Genomic DNA, 23,737 nt, shown 5'->3' with positions numbered 1-23,737 from the left:
AATCAAAGATTAATTAGTTCATTAGTCAGTACCTATATAGGACATCATCTCCAGCATCCATGTGTTTAAAAAAATAGATTCAGACAAAACGACTCATGCTAGGAAACAGATCTTTATTTGGGAGGGTATACATGTGCTGCCTCCGGACTCAAGGAAAGTAAAATCCCAGGTACGTATTTTTCCTTTCCCTCTTCGTCCTCCGGCAGCACACCATGGGATTTTCATAGATCACAAGGGGGGGGGGGGGGATCAATCTGCAAAACTGCACTTAATACTCCAGTGCCAAAGGCTGAGCTTTTAGCATTGATGTCCAGCCGATAGTGCTTGACAAAGGTGAGGGATGAGGACCAGGCCGCAGCGTTACAGATGTCTTGCGCTTTTTCCGCCCAGGAGATTGTGGTGGCTCTTGTTGAATGTGATCTTAGTGGGAAGGGAGAAGAGAGGCCTTCTAGTTCATACGCTTCTATAATCGTAGACTTTATCCACCTAGCCAAGGTGTCTTTAGATGGTTGTTGTCCCTTTTTGATCCTGAAAATGACACAAATAGGCTTTCTGCATTTCTGAAATCTGTTGTTCTTTCCAAATAGATTTCAATGGCTCTTTTAACATCTAGTGTATGTAAAAGCTCCTCCTGTTTGTTAGCTGTATCAGGAACGAACACTGGTAGGAAAGCCTCTCTATTCACATTGTCCGTGGAAGAGATTTTTGGTATAAAGGAGGGCATGGTACGTAACAAAACACCGTCAGGAAGAAATCTTAAATAGGGATGTCTTGAGGATAAGGCTTGTAACTCTCCTAGGCGCTTCGCTGAGGTGATAGCCACCAAGAACAGTACTTTGTATGACAGCCATTTAAGATCTGTATCTTGAAGGGGTTCAAAAGGTGGAGTCAAAAGGACCAGGGAGAGATCCCAGACCGGAACAGGTTTTCTTATGGTTGGCTTCAGTTTCTTTATGGCCTTGAAGAATCTGGATATGAGAGGGTGATTAAGAAATGTATTTTCTGTCATCACATTGATAGCTGTCATGTGAGCCTTCAAAGTGTTGCGTTTGAATCCCTTCTGGAAACCCTCTTGGAGGAATTGTAAAATGGATTTGACTGTAACCTCTGGATAGTTAGATTCCGCTGACCAGGTTACAAATTTTTTCCAGATCCTCGCATATTTCCTATTAGTGGAATCTTTGTGTGAGCATAGCAGAATATAAATCACTGATTCCGTAAGACCTTCCTGTTCTAGTCTGGTTCTTTCAGTCTCCAGGTCGTAAGGTGTAGCCTATCCAGATGTTGATGGTACAGGCCGTTCTGAAGTAGCAAGTCGGGAACTAGAGGTAGCTTCCAGTATTCTCTCTTCGACATCTGAAGCAGAAGAGGGAACCAGGATCTTCTGGGCCAGAATGGGGCTATTAGGATGGCTTGAGGTTTCTCCAGCAGGATCTTCCTCAGAACCATCAGGATGAGAGGAACAGGTGGGAAGAGATAGACAAATAGGTGTTTCCAACTGATGGAGAACGCATCTACTACTGTGGGCTGATCCATCCTGTTTAGGGAGCAGTAGTCGGTCAATTTCCTGTTTTTCCTGGACGCCATGAGATCCCAATCTGGACATCCCCATCTGTCTACAATTTGTTGAAAGATGGCAGGATTCAATTCCCATTCCCATTCTGAATGACTGATCTTCCTCCGACTCAGGAGATCCGCTCGAGTATTCAAGCAACCTTTTATATGCGTCGCTCTTAACTCTGAGAGATGCACTTCTGCCCAAAAGAATATCTCCTTTCATAGATTCAGGAGCGCAGTATTCCTTGTACCTCCTTGCTTGTTCAGGTAAAACACCGCTGGAAGATTGTCTGAACGAATCATCACATATTTTCCTTTGATAAATGCCTGGAAGTGGAGCAAGGCTAAAAATATTGCTTTCAGCTCTCTGAAGTTTGAAGAGCGTTTCCTCTGATGCATTGACCATTCTCCTTGGATCCATCTGTCCTGAAGGTGTGCTCCCCAACCACTGCTGGAGGCATCCATAGTGATTTCCACCGGAGATCTGAATTGAAATACTTTCCCCCGGGAGAGGTTTCTGGATGAAAGCCACCACTTTAGACTCTGTAAAGTCGAGGATCTTATATTCACTCTCGCCTCCAGATGGTGCCAAGTGTGATGCCAGGTTCTCAACATATCCTGCTGAAGATCTCTGGCGTGTATCAAGGTCCATGGTACCGCATCTGATGTCGCTGTCATATGGCCTAAAGTCTTCATAACTCTGCGGACAGTAGGGTCATTAGGGTCTTTATTTCTTTCTTCAATATCTCTATTCTTGCTGGAGTTAGGTATAGCATCATGGAGTCTGTATTTATTAGGAGACCCAGGAGCTTCTTGGAGGTGGAGGGGGTGATGTTCGACTTCTTCTAATTTATTAAGAAGCCCAGGGATTGAAGAAGCTTTATTGCTGTCCTGAGATGAACTTGCAGGATGTCTCTGGAATCTGCTGCAGTAAGCCAATCGTCCAGGTAGGGAAAGACGTGGATTCCCTGGAGGCGCAACTCTGCTGCTATGATGACCGCCATCTTCGTAAACACTCTCGGTGCAGAACACAGACCAAATGGAAGTGCCTTGAACTGATAGTGAAGGGTCCTTCCTTTGACTTGGATTGCCACCCTCAGGAATCTCCTTGCTGATCTCTTTATAGGTATATGGAGGTATCCGTCCTTGAGATCCAAGGAACCCAGGAGCTGATTCTGTTTGAGTACTGCTGTGATGGATCTTATTGTTTCCATCTTGAAGTGGATCTTTTTCATGTGGTGGTTCAGGTATCTTAGATCTATAATCCGCCTGTTTCCCCCGTCTGATTTGGGGACAGCAAATATTCTGGAGTATACACCTTTTCCCTTTTGACTGTAAGGTACTGGTTCTAGAGCACCCTTTTCCAGGAATTCTTGCAGAAGATGGAAGAAAAGCTGATTTCTTTTGTTTAAGACGAATCAATCTCGAGGAGACCGGCTGAATTCTAAATCGTATCCCTCCTTTTCTATCTGGAGAGACCAGATGTCCGACGTTATTTATTCCCATTCTGTATAGAAATGGGACAATCGGCCTCCTACTTGACTTTTGGCGTCAGAATTCAGTTTTGGGCTGTTTGGAGTCTTCAGTCTTTTTCTTATAACACTCTGTACCAGGCCTATTGCTTGATCTTCCTCTGTGGGGACGTCCTCTGAAGTTGGATCTTCTATAATCCTGGCCCTTATAGGGACGAAAAAGCTTCACTTTTTCTCTTCTTTTAACTTGAGGGAAGTTGAGGACTTTATCTTCAGTATTAGACTTCAGGAGTTTGTCTAAATGGGAGCCAAATCGTTTGCCAGGTTTAAAGGGCAAGGAACACAAGTTGCTCTTAGATGCAGGATCACCAGACCACAACTTCAGCCACGTGGCTCTTCTTACAGAGTTGGCCAGGGCCATATTCTTTGCTCTCAATCTCAAGGAATCAACAGGGAAATTGCATAAGAATTCCACCGCCAGCTTTAGGGTTGGTAATTGTTGGAGTAATTTGTCTCTTGAAACTCCATCCTCTATGTCCATTCCTAGATGACTCAGCCAGACTCGCAGCGCACGTGCCACAGGAACAGAGGCCATAGCTGCCTTGTTCAGGGAGGCCATATATGTATGAAGCCTCTTCAGGAGACCATCCGCCTTTTTATTCAAGGGTCTTTTAGTAAAGACGAGTCATCGCTGGGAAAAAAGGACTTATTTGCAAGCCTTGTAACGGAAAGATCTACTCTAGCAGGGGCTTCCCAGGTTGTGGATTCAGCCGGATCCGTCTTATATGCGGCCCTGAATCTGGATCCCAGATTGATCTTCCCGATAGGATGTTCCCATTCCTTGTGCAAAATAGAGTTCAGCACTGGGTGGCTGGGAAAAACCGTAGCCTTCTTTTTAGGGAAGTAGAACAGGTTCTCTTCATTCTGCTTAGAGGGTTTCTCTTTTTTGGACTCCATAATGTTTTTGACCTCTTTAATTAGGAGGTTAGCGTCATTTTTATTAAACAAGAAATTGTCTTCCAATACCGGTAACTCGGAATCTAACTTTGACGATACTTCTCCCTCAGAGCGTGAAGATTGATCAGATGAAGATGGAGACACATAACGTTTTGTCTTCTGCTTCTTCTTATTAGATTTCTCTAAAAATGCCTTGAGTAAGTTTTCTGGTATCCGAATCCGACACTTCTTCAGAATGAGAGCAGTTCTTGCAAATGTTAGAAGACGCGTCATCTGGGAGCGGCTGGATACAAGAGATGCATAAAACCTGTTTTCTAGTTTTTTTTGCGGACCTTAATGGGGAGCCTTCCAAGCAGTCATCGCACATCTCCTCCAAGCACTTATCAGGGAGGGGTTGTTCACATGAGCGGCAGAGTCTGTGTTTGCTCCTTTCTAGACCTCTTACCGCTGGAGCTGGACATCTGCAAAAAAGAAATAAAAACATATAGTCTTTAAAATTGCAGGGGAAGAAGAAGGCTGCCTGACACAGGACAGGCAAACTACCTTAGAATCGCAAAAGCTCGGCTGCCAGGCACAAGGGCAGCGAGCTAAAAGCTTACCTAGCTTAAATAATTCAAATTTGGCGCCTAAAACCTGAACCTTCTGTGACATCAGACGCCCAGCGTCTGCGTTCCACATGGTGCATTCCACCGCACCGGAAGTTAGGGACATGACTTCCGGTCCCTCGCTACTGCCAGCACGCCGCTGAAGTGGAAGGAAAAAACGCCAGGGACCATACATGACGTGCAAGAAAAAAACAACAACCCGGTGGGCATGCATCCAACTTCTACCGGCCAGTCAGCTGAAGGACAAAGAAAAAAAACAAGGGGATGCTGGAGATGACGTCCTATATAGGTACTGACTAATGAACTAATTAATCTTTGATTGTTTTAACTAGGTAGGCGGTCCAAGTAGCTATCGAGGTCAAGTTTAACCCATAGTGTGCTGCCGGAGGACGAAGAAGGAAAGGACAGGTACCACAGGTACATGTCATAGTTCGCAGTGTCTACGTAAAAATTGCACTGGATATTACTGATATTTAGGGATGCGCACACTTTAAAGATGAGATGTGGCGCGCATAATGTAACTGTCCACAGCGGACACCGTCTACGGAAAAAGTGTACTGGATATCACTGATATTTTAGGGATGCGCACACTTTAAAGACGAGATGTAGCGCGGATAATAACTGTCCGCAGTGGACACCGTCTACGGAAAAAGTGCAATGGATGTCACTGATATTTTATAGATGCGCACAATTTACACAGGAGATGTAGAGCAAATAATTTAACTATCCGCAGCGGCCTATTACACAGTATTTTGCACAGGATATATATTGCTGCTGTCATACACAATAGTCCTTAAATGGACTTTTGTGTCCCTGAAAAGATTTTTGCATAAAAATCTTCCTATTACACTCCCTACACTGTCTGTCCCTTCCTATGCACAACTCTCCCTAACACTGAGCAATTTAGCGCAGGTTGCGCTACAAAAATATATCACTGCTGTCACACACAGTAGTCCTTACAAGGACTTTTAGGTCTATGAAACTATTTTGTAGAAAAATTTAATTCAATGACACCCCTTACACTCTCTGTCCCTTCCTATGCTCAGCTCTCCCTGACTATATAGCACCCGATGACGCGTTCCAGACAGCCAATCACTATATTGCGAGTAGCCAACATGGCTACTGGCCTTACAGTGAGGGCAGTACTTACCTGCATGTTTATTGCTTAGCAGCCGCAAAATGGGCTGGGAGGAGACTTGAGCATTGCGCTCCAGCACAGGTGGTATTCGGCCAAGTATGCTCGCTCAACACTAGTGATAAGTGGCAGCAACCCAGCACAGTCATTACTCAGTGTATGGAGCTGTTAACTTCAGGCAGGCTCTGTGTAATCACACTGTGCATCTTATTCCACTGCTGTGACATTTATTTTCAATATGTTCTGTTATACATATACTTACTGTGCATTACACTTAGTTTCAACCGCCAGTCTAATATAAAGGTGTCTTTGTGCTGAAGACCCATGACTGGGGCTTCACTGTTATTTTGCAATATACAGGTGTGTGTACCTAGTTCATCTTCTGCATCAATAATTAATGTTTTCAGTTAACATATACAACTGTTAATAAGTAATCTGTTCAGTTATACATTGATGTACTGTGCATCATACTTAGTCTGAACAGCCGGTCTAATATATAGACACCTGCACCATTAATAATTAATCTGTTATACATAGACGTATTCTGCATCAGACTCATTGTCAACAGGCGGTGTGATATATTGGCATGTTTTTCTAGGCTATGGGCTGCGCCATTCATATTTCAACTGATTCAGTTACTGTACACTAAGGCCAACAAACAGTTGCGTGGGTCCTCAAAAGGAACGGGCATTGGTGAAAATGTTACTGTAGCCAGCACAAGTAACAAAAGAAGAAGAAGTTGTGGTAACAGCAACCGTAGCAACAGGCCAGAGCTGTCACTGTCATCCAACAGTCATGTTTTGACCAAAAATCCAGCTGTACTGGAATGGTTGAATCACTCTTCAACATCATCTCAAGTTACAACATATGCTCTCAAGTTACAACATATACACATAGTCAGACATCTGTGTGTTTCTCTGACACCACACTTAGTTGACATAGCCCAGGAACAACCTTTGTGCCCTCGCCTGTCCTGCAACTACCTTTTTTTTTTTTTTTTTTGCTGCTCCGCTTTTCAGTGAGAACAAGCTTAGTGAGGATAGCCAGCAAAAACTTGGAGTAGAGGTCTGCTGCATCCTCATTTATGCATGCAACTAGCGATGATGACAGTTGGGTGGGAGCAAGTGTTGCAAACTGTCAGGCACATGGCCATGAGACTGATAAGGGTGACATAACTGACAAGCAGACAGTAGTGGATGATGTAGCCGATCACGCGTAGGAGCTGGGTGAATAGGGGGCATCATCATCATCAGGGGGTGAGGGTGGCAGTAGGTCCGTGACACAGCAGCAGGGTGGCAGTGTGCCGATGAGCCAGCAGGGTGGAAGCAGTGGGAGATCTGGAGCCAAATGTGCACGGGGTAGACAAAGTTATACCCAGGAGCCTACTTGTCAGGAAATAACTAGCGGTGCATGGCTTCATGAAGACAGTGACAGGCAGTCAGCACAGAGTGGTGGGGTAAAATACCATACTTGGCAGTTTGCCCAGCGGTCGTTTTGCAGCGAACTTTGAGCGTTTGAGAGTCGCCAAACATTCAAACATATGGCGATGTCCGCTGGCGCCATATTCTTTTGCATTGCGCCAAACCTTGACCCATGACACACACACATCAGGTGGGACAGGACAGCCAATTGAGACGTTTCAGCACATGGACACACCCCCACCTTTTAACAGACCCGATCTAGAAACCATTTTACATTCAGTGTTTTGCCAGTGTAGGGAGAGGTTGCTTTGTGGAGCAGGACAGAGTGTTAGGGACACCAAACGCTAGCTAATAGGGCCATAAAAATACTTTTATGGACTGGTATAGAGTGTGCTATCGATAGGTGTGATATACTGAGGGGTGTGATGCTGTGATATACTTATAATATACTTTATAATGCATTTGTATTGTGCAGCAGTTGTGTGCGGTTTTGCTGTGATATTGCAGCTAAATAGGGGGACAAGCGCTATTGGAATAACTATTTGCAATGGGTGTGATATACCTGTTGCCCCCCCCCAAAAAAAAAAAAAAAAAAAAAAAGGGGTTTGATATACCTACCTCCACAAAATACTGATTAAGGAGCTTAATATACCTGCTTCCACCAAATATTGATTGAGGCCTACGATACACCTGCTTTCATAAAATACTGAATAAAGGGTTTGATACACCTGCTTCCACAAAATACTGAGTTAGGGGTTTTGATATACCTGCTTTTCCCAAATACTGATTAAGGGGTTTGATATACCTGCTTACACCAAATACTGATTAAAGGGTTTGATGTACCTGCTTCCACCAAATATTGATTGAGGCCTACGATACACCTGCTTCTACAAAATACTGATTAAGGGTGATTGAGGCCTATGATACACCTGCTTCCACAAAATAATAAGTAAGGGGCTTGCTATACCTACTTCCACTAAATACTGATTAAGGGGTTTGATATACCTGTTTCCACCAAATACTGATTAAGGGGTTTGATATACCTGCTTCGACTAAATACTGATTAATGGGTTTGATATACCTGCTTCCACCAAATATTGATTAAGGCCAGCTATATACCAGCTTCCACAAAATACTGTTTAAAGGGTTTGATATACCTGCTTCCACAAAATACTGATTGATGCCTGCAATATACCTGCTTCCACAAAATACGTATTAAGGGGATTGATATACCTGCTTCCACCAAATACTCATTAAGGGGTATGATATACCTGCTTCCACCAAATACTGATTGAGGCCTGCGTTACACCTGCTTCCACTAAATACTGATTAAGGGGATTCATATACCTGCTTCCACCAAATGCTGATTGAGGCTTGCAATACACCTGCTTCCACAAAATACTGATTAAGGGGATTCATATACCTGTTTCAACCAAATATAGATTGAGGCCTGCGATATACCTGCTTCCACTAAATACTGTTTAAGGGGCTTGATATACCTGCTTCCACAAAATACTGATTGAGGCCTGCAATACACCTGCTTCCACAAAATACCGATTAAGGGGGTTGATATACCTGCTTCCACCAAATACTGATTGAGGCCTGCAATATACCTGCTTCCACAAAATACTGTTTAAGGGTTTTGATATACCTGCTTCCACAAAATACTGATTGAGGCCTGCAATATACCTGCTTCCACAAAATACTGTTTAAGGGTTTTGATATACCTGCTTCCACAAAATACTGATTGAGGCCTGCGATACACCTGCTTCCACCCAATACTGATTAAGGGGGTTGATAAACCTGCTTCCACCAAATATTGATTGATGCCTGCAATATACCTGCTTCCACAAAATAATTATTAAGGGGATAGATATACCTGCTTCCACCAAATTTTTATTGACGCCCGCGATACGCCTGCTTCCACAAAATACTGATTAAGGGGTTTGATATACCTGCTTCCACCAAATTCTGATCGAGACCTACAATATACCTGCTTCCACAAAATACTGATTAAGGGGTTTGATATATCTGTTTCCACCAAATATTGAGTGTAAAAAGTTGATGATGCCGGATAACCCTCTTGCCCAACGGCTGACCGCTGGCGTATAGGAACTTCTAGCCCGCCGAATACTGCCATATAAACTGGTGGACTCGGAGTCCTTTAGAAAATTTGTGGCCATTGGCACACTGCAATGGAAGGTCCCTAGAAGAAAATATTTCTCCCAGAAGGGCATCCCAGAGCTATATGGCCACGTTCAATGGCAAGTGAATATATCTCTGGCACACAGTGTCGGTGCCAAGATACATCTGACCACAGACATGTGGTCTACCAAACACAGGCAGGGAAGATACATAACTTTTACTGCCCACTGGGTGAACCATCCAACAGCATGTAACTCGTGGCTCCCATGTGGATTTGGTGTTACCGCCACAGATTGCATGCAGGCCTGCCTCTTCTTCTCCTCCTCCTACTTCATCCTCCATCTCCTCCTTGGCTGACTCCTCCTCATTTTCCGTGGCTACTGCCACTTCTGCTGCACCCCCCAAGCTCCCCATAACCTATTCAACGTCTCAGGTGAGACATTGCCATGCTGTGTGCCTGGAAGCCAAGAGCGACATTGATCCTGCACTGCTTTCAGCTCTGTGGTCACAAGCCGATCAGTGGCTAACCCCGCTCAATTTGACAATTGGTAAAGTGGTGTGCGACAATGGTGCCAATCTGCTGAGTGCGCTGAAATAGGGCAAAATGACACTCGAGCCGTGCATGGCACACGTCCTGAACTTAGTCGTGCAGTGATTTGTTGCCCAATACCCTGGGTTCCAGGACGTCTTGCAGCAGGCCAGGAAAATCTCTGGCCATTTTAGAAGACCTTACACGGCCATGGCTCGCCTTGCTGATGTTCAGCGGTGACACCACCTGCCGGTCAGGTGTCTGATTTGTGACAGCCCAACACGCTGGAAATTCACCTTGCATAATATGCTTGATAGGTTGCTCCAACAGCAACGTGCCGTTAATGACTACCTGTACAAACTCTGCAGCAGGACAGGTTCTGGGGAGCTTGTTTTCTTTTCACCGCGCAAGTGGCTGCAAATGCACGACACATGCAGACTTCTGTGGCCATTTGATGAGATCACCAAACTGGTCAGTCGCAGCCAGTGCACCATCAGTGAATTCCTACCTTACACCTTCATTTTGAAGCATGCATTGTGTCGTGTCATTGATCAAGCCATCAAGGAGCAGGAGTTGGAAGATGAGGAAGTCGCAATGCTGAATAAATTCCCAGGGGGGGCTACTTCATCTGAGACAAGTCAGCAGGAGTCTGAAGAGGAGTCAGGGGAGGATGGTGGCTGGGGGGAGGAGAAGGAGCAAGAAGAGAAGGTTTGAGTGGGACTTTAAACTTTTCTGGGATCCCTAGTGTTGTCCGTGGATGGGGGAGGAGACAGAGAACAACATTCTTCTGGATGATGAGCAGTAGCAATGTCTCTCCACCGTTTCCAATTGGGTGGCAACTTACTTAGATCCCCCGTACAAACACAAAATGGCGGAAATGTTACCAGCATCACAGAGGGCTGTCAGAATGCAGCACTTGCTGTGAGAAATGCTGCATTCTGCTGTTGCTGTCGCTGGCAGAGGAATTTCCACCCACAGCGAAACAGGTGTGGGTACCAATCCTACTGCGCCTTCAAAAAGATGGCGGTTTGAAGATGTGTTGGTCACTTCGGATATGAGATCATTCTTGCAGCCAACCCATCGACAGCCTCCCTCCACGTCCAGCATCAGGGAACGCCTAGACCAACAGGTGTCCAACTACATCGGGTTAATGGCCGATGTGGACGCTCTGAGAAGCGAGGAACCCCTAGACTACTGTGTGTGCAGGCTTGACTTGTGGCCATAGCTGGCATAATGTGCCATAGAACTCTTGGCTTGCACCTCATTGAGTGTCCTGTCCGAAAGGACGTTCAGTGTAGCAGGGGTGATCGTGACCGATAAGAGCACTCGCCTAGCTCACGACAGTGTGGACTACCTCACATTTCTAAAAATAAATGAGGCATGGATCTCAGAGAAATTTAACACCTGTGACGACCACGTGTAATTGCCCACACATATCTGCCACCACCCAGAACAAACAATGGTCCTTGTCTTATGTATATACAGCGGCATAAAAGGTCTTTTATGTCAGGTGAATGCTTAATTTTTGGGGCCTCTACTCCACTGGCCTACAGCAAAAAAGTGACCGTCTAATAGACTTCTAGCCACATAATCACTTGTCCCATTCTGTCAGGTGAATGCCTAATTTTTGAGGCCTGCACTGGTCTACAGTAAAATTGTTATCCAGTGAACGCCTAATGTACCTCCAGCCACATTATCACTTGTTCTTTTCTGTCAAGTGAATGCCTAATTTTTGGGGCATGTACTCCTCTGGCCAACAGTAAAATAGTTATCCAGTGACCGCCAAATGTACCTCCAGCCACATAATCACTTGTTCTTTTCTGTCAGGTGAATGCCTAATTTTAGGGGCCTATACTGGCCTACAGGTAAAATTGTTATCCAGTGACTGCCTAAAGTACCTCCAGCCACTCTTTTCTGTCAGATGAATGCCTAATTTATGGGGCCTGTACTGGCCTACAGTAAAATTGTTATCCAGTGACCCGTCTAATATATCTCCAGACACATAATATCTTGTTCTTTTCTGTCAGGTGAATGCCTAATTTTGGGGCCCTGTACTCCACTGGCCTACAGAAAAATAGTTATTCAGTGACCGCCTAATGTACCTCCATCCACATAATTACTTTTTCTTTTCTGTCAGGTGAATGCCTCATTTTTGGGGCCTGTACTCCACTGGCCTACAGTAAAATTGTTATTCAGTGACCGCCTAATGTACCTCCAGTCACATAACCGCTTTTCTGTCAGATGATTGCCTAATTTTTGGGGCCTGTACTGGCATACAGTAAAATTGTTATCCAGTGACTGCCTAAAGTACCTCCAGCCACATAACCACTTGTTCCTTTCTGTCAAGGTGAATACCACATTTTTGCAGCCTGTACTACACTGGCCTACAGTAAAATTGTTATTCAGTGACCGCCTAATATACCTCCAGTCACATAACCACTTGTTCTTTTTTGTCAGGTGAATGCCTAATTTTGGGGACCTCTACTCCACAGGCCTACAGTAAAATTGTTATTCAGTGACCACCTAATGTACCTCCAGCCACATAATCACTTATTCTTTTTTGTCAGGTGAGTGCCTAATTTTGGGGGCCTGTACTGGCCTACAGTAAAATTGTTATCCAGTGACCGTCTAATGTACTTCCAGCAATATCATCACTTCTTCTTTTCTGTCAGGTGAATGCCAAATTTTTGGGGCCTGTATTCCCGTGGCCTATTTTTTTTTTCTAGGCTCCAGCAGGGTAGGCACATTTTTGAGAGTTTTCTTTTAAGACGGATAAAAATGTTCCCTTATTAAAATACATATTTTTTGCCATTGACCCCCCTCTGGTATGGAACTGTCCATGTTTTGGGACTATTTGTGCACTTCTAGTAAGTATTTTGTGGCTGCAAATATGACCTGAAGGTTTTTCATGTTTGCCTGCTATTAAAGTGAATGGGGCCCACCGCGAACGCTCGATTCCCGAACATTTGATCGCAAACGCGTGTTTGCGATCTCAGCTGTCTACACACCTTCTCCAGCAGTCACGGCTCCTCAACCTCAGCATAAGGAAGCTTTCATTCATTTCCTTCATCTATTGCTCCTAATTCTTCTCCTCTCCTTCACATGTTTCTCTAGCAATCAATCATTGAGGCAAGGGCAAAGACAACAATATGCATGCACTCCAACGCACAGAAGCTGAACGCGCACCTTGCCAAGTTGCTAGTACTACAGTGCCTCCCATTCCATATTGTGGACTCTAAAGATTTCAGAGAACTGATTGCTTGTGCCCACCCAAGGTGGAGAACCCCAAGCCTTCATTACTTCTCTAAAAAAGCTGAATCAGACCTGCACATGTATGTTGAGCAGACTGTGTGCCAGTCCTTGAGCCTGTCTGTGCTGACATATGGAGCTGCAACTATGGTCAAGGACAATATACATCCTTTACATCCCACTGGGTTAATGTCTTTCTGGCCCAGGCACACCAGCAACTTGGCCAGGTGATGGCAATGCCAACTCCGTATGGTAATCATGGGATTTCTCTGTCAATGTCCTGTTCTGCCCCTTATCCTCCATGTTGTCCTCAATCTACACTGTAGGCACAGTTCAAGTCAGCATACCACCTATGCAATGCATGGCATTGTCACGTGGTTCTGCACCTGGTCAGTCTGGGTGAATGGATTCATACCAGGGAGGAACTGCTTCACATGATTAACCAAGAAATTGAATCCTTCCTGTCTCCTCGCCAACTGGAGATAAAAAACGATGGTCACGGATAAAAGGAAGAACATTCTGTCTGCACTGTATCAGGAAGGGCTGACCCATGCACCCTGCATGGTGCTTGTCTTCAAACTGGTAGCCACCTGGTTCCTTAGGTCTTCCACCCAACTGCAAGACATCTTGAAAATGTTAAGAAACTACAGATGTAGCCAAGCTAAAATTCACTCTGATAACACATGGCACAGTGTTATCTTGGTTATCTTGTGACAAAAGCCATTGAAATCCATTAAAAAGTTAGTTATCTTTTACATATTTTACTTAATGTGTTAACCATCAAGTTTAACTCGGCTTTATCTGTTTGCATGCACTTCAGACACTCTTACCATGCAAAACTCTCCCTCTTTGAGCTGCAAAGGCAGAATAGTGTTCCCCTACATTACCTCATATGCTATCATATGCTATGTTTCCATGTTGGACCGACTATATGGGCAGGGGAAACCCAAGACCGATTTATTGATGATGCAGACGGACAGGACTACTTCCTGTGATAGTGTTGACATTAGAAAGTGGCAGCTCATGTGTAAAACCTGCCGTTTTCTCTGGCCCTTTGAGAATGCCACTTGATTTGTCAGTTGCCAGGATTAAGGAATGAATAATGTCAATCCACTCCTTCATGTCCTGGAGGGGATGCTGAAAAATCTGACTGGTGAAGAGACAGAAGATGTGAAACCTACATCTGATAGCCTCAGGGCCACCAGAGCCATGTGGAGGCTGAACTGGCACAGGATGAGGACATAAATCCAGGAATAATATATAGAACAAGGTCGTTTATCTGCCCATGCGACAGGAGAGGAATTGTAGTAGCTAGAGGGTTATTACAAAGACGATGCAGATGACCTTGAAAGACCATGGCAGTATGCAGTGGAGATGAAGGCAGGATGCTTGCTGAGTTGCTTGCATAATGACACCCACGTTATCACTATTCAGCAGAGGGATGACTGCTCCCTACAATGTTAGCCCCTTGCTACCGGTCCAAAATAAGTGCCTTTTTACACCTTCTGAGAGGGATGAAAAACTCAACTACTATCGAGGCATCCTTTGTAGTCAGTTGGTCGCTGCTTACGCGCCCTCTCACCCATCCTCATGAAGGTCTAAATGGGGGGACACTCTGAGCTCACACTCTACTGCCATTGCAACACGCCAGACCTGCAGGGTATGACGAAGTGAGGTCACAGTTATGGGCAATCGAGGGTACTCACTATATTGGAAGAACCCTGGGCAGGCGCGTGGCAGTGAAGGAGAGGTAGACACAGTTCCTCTGGGGCACGCTCTGTAGATAGGGACCAGGCCTGATGGTAGTTGAGGTGCCCTGGATGTTACAGGTATTTTGTGTGCCTGGGGCAAGGTCCCTGTGGTATTCGTGACGCCAGTGCCTTTGGACGGTGGCACGCCGGTTGGTGGTTGGAAGGATGAAGGTACACAAGTATGCAGTGAACCAAACGTAAACTTTACTGGACAATCCAACTTTGTACAGCAGGTGTAGCACAGTCTTGATATTACAGTTCCACAAAGGGGCTTATTCACAATATGGCAGGCAATAGTCATGCAAGATACGCTGAGGGTAAATTCCACAAGCACTCAGCAGCAGGTTGTACCTTTCTCAGAATCAATGTACAGTGTCCCTTCTAGAACTCCTGCTCTGGCTTTATATCTCCCAAGGCCCGGATGCCTAAATGGGTGGCTTAAATCCTTGGTTACTTTCTTCCTCAGGTATTATACTGCTTGCTATGCTGTCTAAAGGTTCTCTGCCCTTCAGGGTCACTTTGCTTACCCTGGGTCGCCTCCTCCTATCAGGTGGATAACTGTAGGTTTCTCCCAGGAGGTTGAATCCTGCAACTGGGGTATCTCTTCAGAGCTAACTTAGGCTCTCTTGTTCTCAGGCAGGCTGGAGCTTCTCAACAGCCTCCTGGACATCACTAGCAGCCAGGGCTATCCAGCTGCATGTCAGGAGCAGGCTTCTTAACCTCTGTCTTCTCAGACTCCTGACTCTGCACTAACACTCCCTGTCTAGGCCTGGACATTTATACTAGGGGCTCCCTATCTCCCTCTAGTGTCTGGGATGTCTAACTACACCCAACTAGGCCTGCTGTTACATCATACAGGGGTACACTGCATATAACAACACATTAAAACATACATTAAATGCAGAATTAAATATGACATTTCTGTTCCTTGTGAGTAGGAGTAACGCGCACACCAATTTACCCTTGTGTAGTGCCCACCCCTACCTAGTGGGACACTACACCATGACTGCTGGAGGGGGAAGGGCAGGAGCAGCACCAGCTCAATCGGCAGCAACTTAAATCTGGAGTCTCTAATGAGCACTTTTATTCACCCGACTACTGAAGAAACCACTCAGGACCAGCAGGACATCCAGCAGAACCTTAAACAGCAGATGGTGGCACTTGGACTGCACCCCGTCACCCCAGACAAGATCCCCTTTACTAATGGGCAACTAAACTTGAATTGTGGTAGCAACTGGCCAAGTTTGCCCTGGGCAAACCTTTCTGTCCAGCCAGTAGTGTGAATCAGAGCAGCTGTTTAGTGCGGACGGTAGAATAGTTACCCCAAAGAGAACTTGCCTTTCAAAATAAAATGTTGGGCCACTAGTGTGACTCTTCATCCTGTTGCCACCCTCAGCACTCTGTTATAGGGCCACCATTATGGCTCTTTATGACTTTGGTTCATCCGTCAGAAGAACCAAAAATAACAACAACAAAAAATAACAACAAAGAAAAAAGGTCTTGTTTGAGTGTCCTGATGGCCTCTATCACACGGTCAGTATTTTGTATCTGGATTTGACCATGATTTGGAAGCCAAAAGCAGTAGTGGGTCAAAAACGCAGAACACCCACTCCTTACCAATAATGAACAAATGCTGACCCAATACAGATGCTATGAAGGTGGATGTTAAAACTATAGGATCCACTTTTTTGGGCTCTTCTGACAGATCAGTAAAATGGAAAAATAAACTGTGATATGAACGCAGCCTTATTACTGACACCCTCCCCACTGTCATGGAGCCACTCTTGAATTTTGGGCCACTGCGCGGTTAAGTCCACACCGATGAATTAGATCTGACACTAACATTGACCTGTAAGAAACTTATTCGGTCAGCTAATTCCATTACACAGGGCTCATGCACATGATTGTTGTCGGCTGGTACCTGCATTACAGCCTGCATACCGCGGGTCCGCAATATACGGATATTTGTGGACCGCGTCTTTGATGCCAACCCATTCACTTGACCATTCACCAAAGCACGGAACCTACAGAGTGCTTCAGTGGGTTTTCTGTATGTGCCTCCACACTGCAAAAAAAGTAGTGCATGAACTAGCTTTGTGCAGTGTGGACTGTCATATGCAGATCATGGATCACATTCAAGTGAATGGGTCCTGCGTCCGTAAACAGAGGCCCTATAGTTGCTGCCCATGCATTGTGGTCCGCAGCACGGGCCCAGGCAGCACAAGTTCGTGTGCATGAACCCTTATTGTGAGGCAAATTCAGGAGCCAAGCCTAATCTCGGATTAGATGTCATAAATAGACCTTCACCTGTTCTGTGGGTTTCACCTGCTCCTGCTTTGGGCTGACAATTACTGACCAACTAAGTGAAGTGTGAACTAAGCCTAATAGTGACCCACAGTCGTTTTACATCTAACAGAAGGGATTCAAATGCATGTGTTTGCACTGTGATAACATGGATTAAAAGACCTTTTTTTTTATATTTTATTCGCACTCCCTTCATGTCCTTATTTTGTAAGACTTAGGCCACATGCACACAACAGTATTTTTTCACGGTCCGCAAAAACGGGGTCCGTAGGTCCGTGATCCGTGACCGTTTTTTCATCCGTGGGTCTTCCTTGATTTTTGGAGGATCCACGGACATGGAAAAAAAGTCGTTTTGGTGTCCGCCTGGCCGTGCGGAGCCAAACGGATCCGTCCTGAATTACAATGCAAGTCAATGGGGACGGATCCGTTTGACACTGACACAATATGGTGCCATTTCAAACGGATCCGTCCCCATTGACTTTCAATGTAAAGTCTGGAGTCCCTTTTATACCATCGGATCGGAGTTTTCTCCAATCCGATAGTATATTTTAACTTGAAGCGTCCCCATCACCATGGGAACGCCTCTATGTTAGAATATACTGTCGGATATGAGTTAGATCGTGAAAACTCATTTCCGACAGTATATTCTAACACAGAGGCGTTCCCATGGTGATGGGGATGCTTCTAGTTAGAATATACTACAAACTGTGTACAAGACTGCCTCCTGCTGCCTGGCAGCACCCGATCTCTTACAGGGGGCCGTGATCAGCACAATTAACCCCTCAGGTGCCGCACCTGAAGGGGTTAATTGTACTATCATATCCCCCTGTAAGAGATCAGGGCTGCCAGGCACCAGGGGGCAGACCCCCCCTCCCCAGTTTGAATATCATTGGTGGCCAGTGCGGCCCCCTCCCTCCCTCTATTGTAATAATATGTTGGTGGCACAGTGTGCGGCCCCCCGCCCCCCCTTCCTCCCTCTATTGTAATAATTTGTTGGTGGCACAGTGTGCTCCCCCCCCGGCCCCCCCCTTCCTCCCTCTATTGTAATAATTCGTTGGTGGCACAGTGTGTGCCCCCCATCGGCCCCCCCTCCCTCTATAGCATTAACAACATTGGTGGCAGTGTGCGGCCTCCCATCTCCCCCCCCCCCGATCATTGGTGGCAGCGGAGTTCCGATCGGAGTCCCAGTTTAATCGCTGAGGCTCCGATCGGTAACCATGGCAACCAGGAAGCTACTGCAGCCCTGGTTGCCATGGTTACTTAGCAATAGTACAATAGTAGAAGATTCATACTTACCTGCTGGCTGCTGCGATGTCTGTGTCCGGCCGGGAGCTCCTCCTACTGGTAAGTGACAGTTCATTTAGCAATGCGCCGCACAGACCTGTCACTTACCAGTAGGTGGAGCTCCCGGCCGGACACGAACATCGCAGCAGCCAGCAGCCAGGTAAGTATGAATCTTCTATCTTCTACTATTTTACTATTGCTAAGTAACTATGGCAACCAGGACTGCAGTAGCGTCCTGGTTGCCATGGTTACTGATCGGAGCCCCAGCGATTAAACTGGGACTCCGATCGGAACTCCGCTGCCACCAAAAATCGGGGGGGGGGGGGGGAGATGGGAGGCCGCACACTGCCACCAATGTTGTTAATGCTATAGAGGGAGGGGGGGCCGATGGGGGGTGCACACTGTGCCACCAACGAATTATTACAATAGAGGGAGGAGGGGGGGGCGGGTGGGCGGGGGGCGCACACTGTGCCACCATGAATTATTACAATAGAGGGAGATGGGAGGCCGCACACTGGCCACCAATGTTGTTAATGCTATAGAGGGAGGGGGGGCGATGGGGGGGCGCACACTGTGCCACCAAAAAATTATTACAATAGAGTGAGGAATGGGGGGCGGGGGGCGCACACTGTGCCACCAACAAATTATTACAATAGAGGGAGGAAGGGGGGGGCGGGGGGGCGCACACTGTGCCACCAACAAATTATTACAATAGAGGGAGGGAGAAGGGGGGGCCGCACTGGCCACCAATGATATTCAAACTGGGGGGGGTCTGCCCCCTGCTGCCTGGCAGCCCTGATCTCTTACAGGGGGATATGATAGTACAATTAACCCCTTCAGGTGCCGCACCTGAAGGGGTTAATTGTGCTGATCACGGCCCCCTGTAAGAGATCGGGTGCTGCCAGGCAGCAGGGGGCAGTCTTGTACACAGTTTGTAGTGTATTCTAACTAGAAGCGTCCCCATCACCATGGGAACACCTCTGTGTTAGAATATACTGTCGGATATGAGTTTTCACGAAGTGGAAACTTAGATCTGAAAAAGCTTTTATGCAGACGGATCTTCGGATCCGTCTGTATGAAAGTAACCTACGACCACGGATCACGGACACGGATGCCAATCTTGTGTGCATCCGTGTTCTTTCACGAACCCATTGACTTGAATGGGTCCGCGAACCGTTGTCCGTCAAAAAAATAGGACAGGTCATATTTTTTTGACGGACAGGATACACGGATCACGGTCTCGGCTGCAAAACTGTGCATTTTCCGATTTTTCCACGGACCCATTGAAAGTCAATGGGTCCGCGAAAAAAAACAGAAAACGGCACAACGGCCACGGATGCACACAACGGTCGTGTGCATGAGGCCTAAGGCTACTTTCACACTAGCGTTCAGAGCGGATCCGTCTGAGACGCTGCCAGACTGATGCATTCTGAGCGGATCCGCGTCCACTCAGAATGCATTGGTGCTAGACAGATGCGTTCGGGGCCGCTTGTGAGAGCCTTTAACCGGAGCTCACAAGCAGACACCCGAACGCTAGTGTGAAAGTAGCCTAACGAGTCATTGGGACACCCATAGGGGCATGATCATGTGCACGGCCATGTATGTGACCTGTTTTGCTACCAGAAAGGACTAGCTATGCATGTTGCTGAACTGTACAATCATGTACACCAGTATACATTCTCCCTTAAGTTTAACTGCAGGCCAGGATAGACCTGACCTAAAGCACTTTGTGATAAAATAATTTGGATCGAAGCAAATTTTTGGGAATTTTTTAAAACTTCTCTCATCTCTATAAGGCCCCTTTCACACGGGCGAGATTTCCGTGCGGGTGCGATGCGTGAGTTGAACGCATTGCACCCGCACTGAATCCTGACCCATTCATTTCTATGGGGCTGTTCACATGAGCGGTGATTTTCACGCAACACTTATGCGTTGCGTGAAAATCGCAGCATGTTCTATATTCTGCGTTTTTCACGTAACGCAGGCCCCATAGAAATGAATGGGGTTGCGTGAAAATCGCAAGCATCCGCAAGCAAGTGCGGATGCGGTGCGATTTTCACGCATGGGTTCTAGGTGACAGTCTATTCACTGTATTATTTTCCCTTATAACATGGTTATAAGGGAAAATAATAGCATTCTGACTACAGAATGCTTAGTATAATAGTGCTGGGAGGGTTAAAAAAAAAAAAAAAGTTAACTCACCTTATCCCCATGATCGCCTAGTTCCCGGTCGGTCTCTTCTTTAGCTGTGACTAAAGGACCTGTGGTGATGTCAGATCACATGCTCCATCACCATGGTGATGGACCATGTGATTGGAGCATGTGATCTGACATCACCAAAGGTCATTCAGCCCAAGCCCACAGCTAAAGAAGAGACCGACCGGGAACTACACGATCATGGGGATAAGGTGAGTTAACGTTTTTATTTTTTTTAACCCTTCCAGCGCTATTATACTAAGCATTCTGTATTCAGAATGCTATTATTTTCCCTTATAACCATGTTATAAGGGAAAATAATAGAATCTTCAGAACATCAATCCCAAGCCCGAACTTCTGTGAAGAAGTTCGGGTTTGGGTACCAAACATGCGCGATTTTTCTCACGCGAGTACAAAACGCATTACAATGTTTTGCACTCGCGCGGAAAAATCGCGGGTGTTTCCGCAACGCACCCGCACATTTTTCCGCAACGCCCGTGTGAAACCAGCCTAAAGGTCCCTTTCACACAAGCGTGATTTCCGCATGGGTGCAATGCGTGACATGAACGCATTGCACCAGCACTGAATCCTGACCAATTCATTTCAATGGGGCTGTGTACATGAGCGTTGTTTTTCACGCATCAGTTCTGCGTTGCGTGAAAATCGCTGCATGGCTCCATAGAAGTGAATGGGGCTGCGTGAAAAATGCATTGCATCCACAAGCAAGTGCGGGTGTGATGCGTTTTTCACTGATGGTTGCTAAGAGATGTTTGTAAACCTTCAGTTTTTTATCAAGCGCGTGAAAAACGCATCAAAACGCATTGCACCAGCGCGGAAAAAACTTAACTAAACGCAATCGCAGACAAAACTGACTGAACTTGCTTGCAAAATAGTGCGAGTTTCACTGAACGCACCCTGAACGCATCCTGAGCCAATCCGTCACGCCCATGTGAACCCAGCCTAAGACCTCCTGCACACGACCGTTTTTTTCGCCAGTTTACTGGCCATTTTTTGCATTCCGTATACAGAACCATTCATTTCAATGGTTCCGCATTTAAATGTATTTACGTTTTTCCGTTCCGTTTAAAGATAGAACATGTCCTATTATTGCCCGCAAATCACGTTCCGTGGCTCCATTCAAGTCAATGGGTCTGCAAAAAAACTGAACACATACGGAAATGCAGCCGTATGTCTTCCGTTTCCGTTCCGTTTTTTGCGGAAATATCTATTGAAAATGTTATGCCCAGTGCAATTTTATCTATGTAATTACTGTATACTGTATATGCCATATGGAAAAACAGAAAGGAAAAACGGAACAGAAACGGAAACACAACGGAAACAAAAAATGGAACAATTGATCCATGAAAAACGGACCGCAAAACACTGAAAAAGCCATACGGTCGTGTGCAGGAGGCCTAAAGGAGTATTTCCTGATTGTTCTGTGAGTCCTGCATAACGGAAACCAGATGGATTCGTTATGCTGCCCATTGACTTCCGTTGTGCATTTCATCATAGCATTCCATTATATTCCATGATAACAGAATACATAATGGAATTGGATAAATACCTAAACGCCAAACCTGAACTTGAAAAATGCAGATTTGCTCATCCATATTCTTAAGTTCCATGTTCAAAATAACTTATCCCCTAGAAAGATAAAAAAAAAAAAAAAAAAAGAAGCTAAAACAACAAAAAAAAACAAGATCAGCAATTTTCTTGTAATAATATAATTCCCAACAAGCGACAGTTTTTTTCCCCATAACACCATATGTGTTTTAACACCATCTGAAACAGCAGGCACGGCAGCTATGGCACTTCCTCCACTCACCATGGAGGTCCACTCACCTGCTAGTCAGCGCTCAGCTCCAAAAATGGTCGCTGGTGGAGGGTTCTGTACATTAGGGGCCTCTATTAATTTGCGCTGGGGACAGTTAAGGAAACTAGTGCCTACACAGTCCACATAATAAACTAGAGTGTGTGCAATCTCCTCTAGAAATCAGAGTGCTTTCCTCTAAGCCCACAGCAGTATCTAAGGCAAAATCAGGCTAGGTTCCTATTGAAGAAATCTGAAGAGCTGCAATTTGGTGTACTCCATCTACATTTTTTAAGCATTAGGATGCCTTCACAGGCTGCAGGTTTTGTTGCAGAAATTTTCATAAGGCCTCTTTCACACGGGCGAGTTTTCCGTGCGGGTGCGATGCGTGCGGTGAACGCATTGCACCCGCACTGAATCCTGACCCATTCATTTCTATGAGACTGTGCACACGAGCGGTGATTTTCACGCATCACTTGTGCGTTGCGTGAAAATCGCAGCATGCTCCTCTTTGTGCGTTTTTCACGTAACGCAGGCCCTATAGAATTGAATGGGGTTGCGTGAAAATCGCATGCATCCGCAAGCAAGTGCGGATGCGGTGCGATTTTCACGCATGGGTTCTAGGTGACAGTCTATTCACTGCATTATTTTCCCTTCTAACATGGTTATAAGGGAAAATAATAGCATTCTGAATACAGAATGCTTAGTATAATAGTGCTGGAGGGGTTAAAAATAATAAAAAAGTTAACTCACCTTCTCCTCTTGTTAGCGCAGATGCCGGTCTGTTCTTTATCTGTGGGCTAAAGGACCTTTGATGACGTCAGATCACATGCTCCATTACCATGGTGATGGACCATGTGATTGGAGCATGTGATCTGACGTCACCTCAGGTCATTCAGTCCACAGCTAAAGAACAGACCGGCATCTGCGCGAACAAGAGGAGAAGGTGAGTTAACTTTTTTATTATTTTTAACCCTTCCAGCACTATTATACAAAGCATTCTGTAGTCAGAATGCTATTATTTTCCCTTATAACCATGTTATAAGGGAAAATAATACAATCTTCAGAACATCAATCCCAAGCCCAGAACTTCTGTGAAGAAGTTCGGGTCTGGGTACCAAACATGCGCGATTTTTCTCACGCAAGTGCAAAACGCATGACAATGTTTTGCACTCGCGCGGAAAAATCGCGCATTTTCCCGCAACGCACCCGCCTCTTATCCGGGCAAAAAACATGACGCCCGTGTGAAAGAGGCCTAACTGAAAATCCCTTCCATTCATTTGAATGGAGAGGCAAGACTCTGGCTTTCTGCCAGCCCA

The sequence above is a fragment of the Bufo gargarizans genome, chromosome 5, assembly GCF_014858855.1.
Source record: "Bufo gargarizans isolate SCDJY-AF-19 chromosome 5, ASM1485885v1, whole genome shotgun sequence".
Taxonomy (NCBI): domain Eukaryota; kingdom Metazoa; phylum Chordata; class Amphibia; order Anura; family Bufonidae; genus Bufo; species Bufo gargarizans.
This window is presented reverse-complemented; position numbering follows the sequence as displayed.